Here is a 10063-nt window from a genome sequence, read left to right on the forward strand (position 1 = left end):
AGCTCCCACGATGTGGTGAGATGCACCTGGGTGCAGTGCCACAAGTGGATTAATGACCTCTTGCAATCAGGAATAGTATCATATTGGCATGGGTCACTTATCACAGCGGTTAGGTAGCCCCCCCCACCCCCACCACCCCCCCCCGCCCCCCCTCACACCTCCCCCCCCTCCCCCCCCAACCCCGACTCAGAATTTTGTTTTTGCATTCATTCATTCACGGGATGTGGCCTTCGCTGGGTGGGCCAGCATTTATTGCCCATCCCTAGTTGCCCCTAAGAGGGTGGTGCAGAGCGGCCTTCTGTATCTGCTGCATGTGGTGCAGGAACACCCACAGTAGTGTTTGGGGGCGAGCTCCAGGATTTTGACCTAGGCACAGTGGTGGAGCGGTGAAACATTTCCAAGTCAGGATGCTGAGTGACTTGGAGGGGAACTTCCAGGTGGTGGTGTATCCATCTATCTGCTGCCCTTGTCCTTCTAGGTGGCAGTGCTCGTGGGTTTGGAAGATCTTAGAGTGTGAGTGGCAAATGTGATGGAGGCAGCATCTCGGTAAAGGGGTCAGCCCTGGCTGCTTGGAGTACGGTGGCTCGAGGGTCACGACTCAGATGAGTCCTGCAATGTTTCACTCAGGTGGGGGTGGCAAGGCTGCAATGGCAATGCAGGTACAGGGTGGACTAACCAATGTTCCTCTCGCCTTTCAGGAGAAGACAGCACACAATAATGCCGAGCGGCTGTGGACTGGCGGAGGGCAGCCCCACCTTCTCATCATGACCAGGTACAAGCAGGAGGCACTCGAGCTGGAGAGGCGCCAAGCACCCAAGTCAACCAGCCGCGGTGAGGTTGGGGTGCTACTGGGAGGTAAGAGTACCGTTCATAATGCCCATGAGTGCAAACATTCCACTGTTGACTGTATATTGATTTCGGCATCCAACATGGCTTGCCCATTGATAACGGAAGGAGGAGCGCATCCTGATCTGGGAGCATGCACATTAACAGTGTAACGACTTCCACTAATCAAATGTCCTTGTTCTTCCTTTCAGCCTCACCAGAGCACGCCCAGACTCAGGAGGGACTGCCACTGACCCCTGAGGGCCCAGAGGATATAAACGCACAGGGTCACATCCTCTCAGCCAGCACCAGCACAGATACCAGCACCTCAGTGGGGATAAGATCGTTGGCTAGTATCTCGGTGCACAGTGGTGAGGGCACTTCACATTCGCTTGAAGTGCAGGCGGAGACAGAGAGTGCCCAGGGCGCTGGCAGTCAGAGAACTGCTGGGGACCAGGAACATGCTCGGTCGGTGGCTGATGATGGGCCTCTGGAGTCGTCCCTGAGGCAGCAGATATTGGAAGTCCAGCAGGGTGTGTGGGAGGATCTGGCGGAGATACATGAGGGAATGCGTGCCATGGTCTCTGTGATGGAAGAGTCCATGCGGAGCATGAGCAATGCAATGACCCTCATGGCTGAGCACAATGCCCCCTCCATGGAGAGAGTGGCAACTCTCATGGAGAGAACCTCCAGGAGAACAATTAGGGCTTCCTGGGGATGTGCTCAGACCTGCAAGCCCTCACACCAGCAATGACCTCAGGTGGTCAGTAGTGTACTGTTTAACATCTTTTAATGGACTTTGATTTCTGTATGCAAGTTGTAATTCATTAAATGCTTTGATTCTCAACAAGCTTCTGGATGTAAACAATTTACAATATCGATCTTGTACCTCATATTTACCATGAATGTTAGAGTATATGTGAATTAACAAGCCAATAAGTGGCATATGCAACCAAGACAGAGTCCATGGACTTCTCAACAACCCACCCAGGAGTCATTAACACTGTGAATCAACCAATCTTACTGAAATTCTCTCTCTCTCACAAGGGATTCCAGTCTTCATCTTTGAAGATCTCGCTTTGGAATTCTCTCCAAAAGTCGCTCCAACTCAGACGGTGTCTTCCAATCCCGGCTTTCAGAGAAATTAGCTCCTTGGGGATCTCCATTTGAGTGCAGTAGAGTCAGGGGAAGACAGGACACACCCTATGTTTACAGCACTAGCTGCCACATGGTAAGTTTAAAGGTCCAGTCTTTGAATGTTAGTGAATGGGTGAGTGAATGGGTGAGTGAATGGGTAGGTGGGTAGGGTGGATAGAGTGGGTAAGTGGGTGAGGTGGGTGAGCGGGTAACTCCAGGTCGGAATTAGTCATGTGGTGGGGTCAAGGGTTAGTCGGGTCAGGTTGGGAAGGTAGTTTTGTGGTCGGGGGTGTAGTCAGGTGGTCAAGGGGTGTTAAGGCAGTTTGGGAGGGTAGTTATGTGGTCAGGAGGGGTTATCAGGTGGTCCATGGGGGTAGTCGGGAGGTTGGGGGGTTAGTTGGATTGGTTTGTGTGGTCAGGACGGTTATTCGAGTGGTCGGGTTAGGTTGGGAGCATAGTTTTGTGGTCAGGAAGGGTCCAGGAGGTAGTCGGGTGTTCGGGGAGTTAGTTGGGTCCAACTGGGGGGTAGTCGGGTTAGGAGGGTCGTTGGTTCAGGTCAGAGAGTTGTCAGGTCTGATCGGGGGAGTAGTCAGGTCTGATCGGGGGAGTAGTCAGGTCTGGTCGGGAGGTTTGTTGGGTGGTTGGGAGGGTAGTCCAGTTGTCAGGAGAGCAATTGGATCAGGTTGGGGGGTAATCGGGTAGTCAGGGGGATAGTCCGGTGGTCCGTGGGTGGTAGGGTAGTTGGGGCAGGGTGGGGGGTGGTGATTTTGGAGTCGGTTGTGTAGTTACTCAGGATTAGACTAGGTTTTAATCTGTCTAACATTTCCTGAGTAACTACCCAGGTAAATCCCACAGATCCGCCTGAAGTCTCCGCCTCTAACTCAGAGTCAGACAGTCGTGGAAGGTCCTGGGGAGTGGGGAATTACCCATTGGAAGTTGCAATTTCCCAGTCAATTCCCACATAGGCCCCCATGTCAGGACTTCCGCAGGATCCAAACCCACATCGTCATTCATATGTTCGGTCTTTTGGCAATCCAGAGGCTGGAAGATTTGGCCTCAATGATTCAAATTAATGTCCAAGATTTGTATTCATAAGCTCAATACAAATTGGTACACAGACAATATTAAACTGTGTACATGTGTGTGTGTTTGTGTGGTGGTGGAGGGACATGGGTGCAGTCAATTCTAATAAAGCATTCAAGGGCTAAGAAAACAAGCCATATTAAATGTATAACTTTATAGAAATATAATAGCTGAAATTTACTATGGATAAGTTTATTGTTTTGCACAGAAAGAGAAAAGGAGTGATTGCTGAACCATATAAATCAGCTAAAGGTTTAAGCTGAAAGAAACTTAGATGTGTTAATAGAGTGGTATCTAATATGTTAGGAACTGCAAAGCAGCAATCAACAAAGCACATAGGATGCTAAATTATATTTTAAACTCAGTCGGGAATAAGTTGGAGGATTCCATGCTTTGACTGTAGTACTCTGGTCAGACGGAAACTTAACTATTTGGTCAAATTTTGGGCATTGAAACACATTAAAAGCTTTGACAATCTGAAAGACTACAGAATAAACAATACAATTGATTGCCAATGATAGATGATTCCATCCTAATGAAATTTAGACTATTACACCGTGAAAAAAATTAAGACTTTTAATGGAACAACATAAGATCATTGCAAGAGAAAAAAGTCGTCAGGAGCACTCCTTCAATGCAACTTTGAAATATATTTTATTTTAAGGAAATTACTGATTTCAAAAAATACCACCCAAATGAATTGGCTAATTCATTATGGATGGCACACAGAGAACTTTATGTAAAGGGTTAATATCAGGAGCACCTGATGCTAATGTAACTACTGATGTAGCTATGATGCAATATCACATGACTAGGAGACAGAGATCTGGTGAGGAGCAGGAGTACAATCTTGTGTAGAGCACTGAGATGTACATAGATCATAGTTTTTATGAATAACAGTCTATGGTAGCATTCCTAGGATAACAGACAAAGCCTAAGGAAACCCCATCTAGACCCCAAACCCAAGACAAAACATTTTAAACCTGAATAATAGTGGATAGTATATCTGTACTCATGGGTCTTGTGGCACTGTGGTAGCGTACCTACCTCTGAGCCAGAAGCTCAAGGTTCAAGTCCCACTCCAGGAGTTGATGACCACAGCAGGGGCATTCATAATATGGTCAAAAAGGTTGATTATTAACCTGTTAAATCCTTCTGATACACCTAGTGGCAGGCAGGAGAGTTTCCTCATCAGCCATTCTGCAGAAGGCAATGGTAGCTGCATTACTTTGCCAAGCATAATCATGGACCAATCCAATGGAAGTCCATGGTCACCAATGCCAACTTAGGGCATGGTACCTGAAGGAGGAGAATATCTGTATTCATGACCACAGCCTGTCATTCTGCCATCTTCATTTTGGTCAAATCTCACCACAGCATTTTGTGAAAATAAATAAATCCGGTGATTAGTGGACTGGCACCATAAAAATTCTGAATTTATTTCCCTGCCTACCCCCAACCCTACCCCCATCACCCTCTACTTTTGAATGAAACGCCTCCCCCAACTTCATGACACCACCACTTCTGTGGTTGGCTTGGTCAACTCTTCCTTCATTATGCACTTGCGTTCATTAACTCACTCAGCACCTCCCAATCCTGGAGTTCTCCAAGTGCATTTTCCACCTTCATATCCTATATTTGAGGGCTCTACTTATCTGAATATGATTGGCCGAGTCATCCACTGCCAGTCTGACTTGACCATACTAGTTATTACCATGGCTCCTTTACCATGACCAAATGCTCCTCTTAATTCAGCATCATTCTTTTCTCCATGACAAGCTGCCTTCTCATACCCTGCCCCCTGCCTCAGCCGACCTCACTTCTAATGCCAGTTTGAAAAGCCTATGCTTTTAGATCACTATGGTTGTAATCATCTATGCAATTGTTTAAGCTTCCGCCTTTAAAGCTCTATCGCATATACACCCTAGTTCTGACCACCGGTCCTCCTGCATGTGTCTATGGTGGATGGACAGCATCTGGGTTTGCAGCCCACTTTCTTCCCAAATACTTCCTGCTGCTTGATGACACTGCCTGGGTAGGGGTCGGAAGGCTCCTGTCCTTTGCAAGTTTCCTCTCCCTCCATTTCAGCCCTGATCTGCTGATGGCCTTTGGTCTTGGCAGCCTAGCATAAGTCCTACCCTGACCTTGTAGGGATGAAAGGAAGGAAATACAATCCTAAGCGTTGGATGACCCAAAATTTGTTTCAGCTTAATTTTTCTTTTTAAAAGTAAGCCTTTTAGTCCCTCCAAATTGTCTTGTGTCCCTGTCTCTCCATCAACCTGCCTCATGGACAACTCAGCTCGAACCTCAGTGTGTTGCTTGATCCCTAGCTGTGTTTCCCCACCAGCATCCACTCTCTCACCAAGACTAGATTTTTCACCATTAAACATTGTTCCATCTCAACTGCCTCTCCCTTACAGCTAAAGACTCTGACTTATGTCCTTATTGGGTTAAGGCTTCTGTAAAGCTCACAATAAGATCAGGCACTCAGGACTGGTGAACCTTTATTTCCATTTTTGCGTATTGGTGCAATGTGTATGTTCCATCATTGCGCATGCTCCGTCAAACAAGGATGGCAGCCTCGAACGAACAATGCACTACATCCCTGCCCTTCTTGGTAAATGAGAGGTATATCTTCTTTTCTTTGAATTAATAAAATATTCAAACTTAAGAATGAGCTATTTGTTTCACAGTGTGCTTTAATGGTCTGCTTTCAAACGTGTAAGCAATATAAGCAATAAACTTAAACATAACTTGAGCATTCACCTTCACCAGTAACACTTGATCTTTTTACATTGATAATCTTTCCATCTCTTCCTTTAAAAAACTAATTTGAAGCCAGACTTCTGGCACACGTTCACTATTAAGTCTGCAAACATTACTTTTTGCATGCATTTCTGTCTTTTTCTTCCGTTTAAACATGGCATTTCATTCATATGTGCAAATACAACAAAAGAAAATATCAATAATATCAAGTTTACGCAGCTTATAGTCTTGCAAGCAGTCCTTTTGCATTAATCTAATGAAATGGTGCAGAATTTTCACTCAGTCATGTACAATGAGATGAAAGAGTTGCTCATCCAACTAAAAGTAGTTTACTTGTAACATAATTGCTCAAGCATGGTGGACATTTCTGTTCATGAGTATATTGGTATATGACATCCGGTGTTGTCACATTTAACTCGTTCTTCATCTGAGATGCTAATGTCTGAATCGCACTCAACACGTTTGAATGGTGTTTTCTGTGCTTTGAAGAGTGATGCCTTTCATGTGATTTGTGAACCACGCCTGGCGGTGATCATTAATCCTTTTGTGTTGGTCACAACAAATGACTGGATGTCATAGTGCATTGTTTGCTTTCCAACATATCCATCATGTTTCACAAGCACTTTGTCTCCTGGCTTCAGAGATGTAGCTCTAAATTTCCTGTTTCACTCCACGTTTCCTTTCATGAGATCTTTCTGTCTTCGATCATGCTCTCGAATTAGCTTCATGGGTAGCTCTGGATGAATGTAACATGAGGCTTGGTTCAGTGAGGTAATTGGGAATAAAGTGATACAACATCTCCCATGACTTGCTCTCAGCAGTAGCAGTTTGGATCACTTTTCTCACAGTTGATCTCTCAACTTCTCTATTAGTTCTTGGCCAAGTGAGCTTTGTCATGGTGATTTTCCCCCAATTGGCCAATCAGTGTCCAGATAGCAATTAAGAATGATGGATGGGCTCACAAAGCTGGAGGGCCAATGGGAGGCCCTCCAGGTTGGAAGGAGCTGCAGGCTGCTTTTTCAGGTAAGATTTCCTCTCTAACTTTTAAAATTTTTAAATAAAAAATAGAATCAGCAGCAGGGACACCGGGAGCTCTCCACAGGAAGGCCTCCAGCTGCAGCTGCTGCCAGGTAGGTGGGGACGACCTCAAAGCCTTCCTGCATGGAGCGCCGGTCCCCTGGGTCTGCAGCCAGGAGGCCACCTCCAGGCAGCCGGCATTGTGCCTCGAGGGACCTGTAGTGGGATTCCTGTTGGCCTATGGCAATAGGCCTTAAGTGGTCATTTAATTCCCAGCAATTAGCTACCTGCCACTTACAGGCGGCTAGCCCTGCCGACTCTCATCCCGCTTATGGGAAAATTACCCAGGGCAGGACAATGCCGGTGAACCAGTACCCCCATCTGCTTCCGTAGTCACCCCTATCTGGAGGAGGAAATCCTGCCTTCAGCTGCTTTCTGTAAATTCAGATTGTTATTTTACATTTCTGGCAGTAGAGGGCAGTGAAATATTGGAAAATAAAAGTAGCTAGTTGGGATAGTAAACTTATTTGGGTTCTTCTGCCAGTGTAGAACTGAGTTAAACAGACAAGAAGGTTTCTTGTTCTACTCCACAGGTCTATGCTGGGTCAACTGATGTCTCTACCAGGACAGAATCACTAATGGAGCTCAGGGGGAGAAAGGTGCTCATGGACATTATATTGTGAGCAAGCAGCGTTAAATTTGTAATTGTATAAGGCAAGGTATATGTTGTATAAAGGGTTAACAGATGGGCTACGCCAATGTATGACGTAGGTGATGATGTACCACTGACACTAGTCAGTCATGTGTCAGATTCTCGGGAGAGAGGTTGGAATCATACCTGTGAGCTACGTGCCTACTCTGTAACCTGTTTAGATGTAGTACTAATAAACAAATATTAAGCAGATACCAGAGTATATCTACAGTCTAAGAACCAAGTCCCACACCTAGAGTCCAAGGCAGAAGGACCCAATCTCAGAACATGGTGGCAGCTCAGAACAATATACAGGAAGGCAATATATAGCTCATTCTGAACTGAAAGCTAGAACTTGAGTTTAACATGCTAGTTGAGGGATTGCACTGGCAACAAAGGTCAGTTTACATTACATGGTGGTTTTGAATCTATAACCTTCTAACTCAAAGGTGATAGCACTATCACTGAGCCAAGCTGACACGAGAATGTTGCTTCATGCTAAGCTTACAGAATTCAGCCGCAGTGCTATACTCAGTGTCAGCTTTGGTGGACAAGGGAGGGGGAGAAAAAGCCAGGATTTCCGCTGCTGAAAGTGATGCTTATGGGGAACTCCATTTATGTGGACGTTCGATTTGGACATGATCAAAGTTGCTATGATGCCCATCACCCCCTTGCTACCCCACAGTCAAACATCCTGCTGACTTGCCGGGGGGCTAAATTGTATAACTCTGAAAGTAGGCATGAGGATGACTAAACAACTTAACTTTTAACTGAAATGCAGGCAGCATGGCAGCTTCATGATGCCTACTCATTAGCATAATTTCTGCATGCAACTAGCTCTAACCAGACTGTTCAGTGGCTGCCCACATCAGTAGGGCGCTGAAAATTGTAACTTTATAGCACCACTTAAAGATAACCTGCTTAAAGGTGTGGCTGGTGCAGGTGGTAGCAGTAGTGTGGGAAGTGAATCTATCCTGGGGGACATTTAGGAGAGGCACAACGTGGGAGGGAGTGGGCTGCAAGGTTTCTGGATGCGGCACTTGGTGGAGGAAGTGAAAAGGAGGAGAGACGTTCCATATCTGCGGGGAGCAGGAGACCCACCGGACACATAGTCAAAAGGAACTGGGAATAGATAGCCATGGAGGTCAATGGCAGAAGTCAAGTCTGAGGACCAGGATGCAGTTCTGCAAGAAATTCAATGACCTCACATGGTGAAGGTCAATGATTGGATCTTTAAATACCATGTCCTAGCAACAGCACCACCAGCCTTACACACTGGTCAATTCATCATATTCACCACATCACTCAGCTACCAACAATTTTTATGAATCACAACTCATACCTAACATTCAGATACCTCACCTCACCCTCACACACTCAGCACTGCTGCAAACCTCACGCTCACATCTTACAGCTTGCACACACTCAGCCATTCAATCATGACAACCACATCACCCAAACACATTGCACGGCAGCTCTCAAGTGATACACTTCTCTTTCTCTGGCAGGACTAGTTGGTAAAATACAGGATGCAACTGGAGCTCACCAAGTGGGTGAGGCAGTGGAAGGTGGGGGGGGGTGGGGGGGGGTGGGTGGTGTGGTTGGGGTGGGGAGCTGGGATAGGTGAGTGTGAAACAAACATGCTTGCATGTCCTAACCCCAATGGAGAAGATGGTGCTGACCATTACTGGAACAGCTGTTGCTGAAGCTGTGGGAGGTGGCAGGGCTGAAAATAGCAGTACTATCTTAACTAATCCTCCTTCTCATATTCTGCTTTTCCCCGGTCTCACAATCTCTTCTGATGCAGGTGGTGTAAGCATGAACATCTTACTTTCCTCTACTCCTCTCACCACACCCTTTACACTTTTGTCTTTTTTCCTGACAGATACGCAAAAGGTGCAACCTGGCCAGGCTGTGAAGGAAGACCAAGAAGAGAGTAACGATGAAGACAGAGCACCGTCACTTCATTTCACAGTCACAGCCACCAGCTGAGGCATTGATACTGTGTGCATCAAAGAGGATAAATGAGAGGCAGCATCTGCATGTGGCGACACACGAGGCACAAGTGTGCTGTTGCCAGGGCAAAGGGCAAGGATTGAGCAGATAGTAGCTCACTGGAGAATGAAGGTCACACATGCATGCCACTGTGGAGGACTCAACTGAGGACTTTGATAAACAGCCTAAAGAAGCTCTGAAGAGACATAAGGACTCGAGACATTAACTCTGTTTTTTCTCTCTCCACAGATGCTGTTAGACCTGCTGCGTTCTTCCAGCATTTTCTGTTTTTGTTTCAGATTTCCAGCATCCACAGTATTTTGCTTTTATTTAAAGAAGGGAGATGGATATGCACAAGAGATACTTGGTGCATTGGGAAGCCTGCCAGAAAGCCTACTGTCAATGTTAAGAGCTGCGGAGGAGTTCAGTGCCAGCTTTGTACAGGACTTGGTGCAGAGTCCATCCTTTCCAGTGGTGGCCAGCTCTGTTTGCACACTTGCAAACACAACCATGCAGCATATGCTGGTCGATGTTGTAACTTCCATTGCA

Source organism: Cetorhinus maximus, chromosome 16, assembly GCF_964194155.1.
Source record: "Cetorhinus maximus chromosome 16, sCetMax3.hap1.1, whole genome shotgun sequence".
In the NCBI taxonomy this organism is placed as follows: domain Eukaryota; kingdom Metazoa; phylum Chordata; class Chondrichthyes; order Lamniformes; family Cetorhinidae; genus Cetorhinus; species Cetorhinus maximus.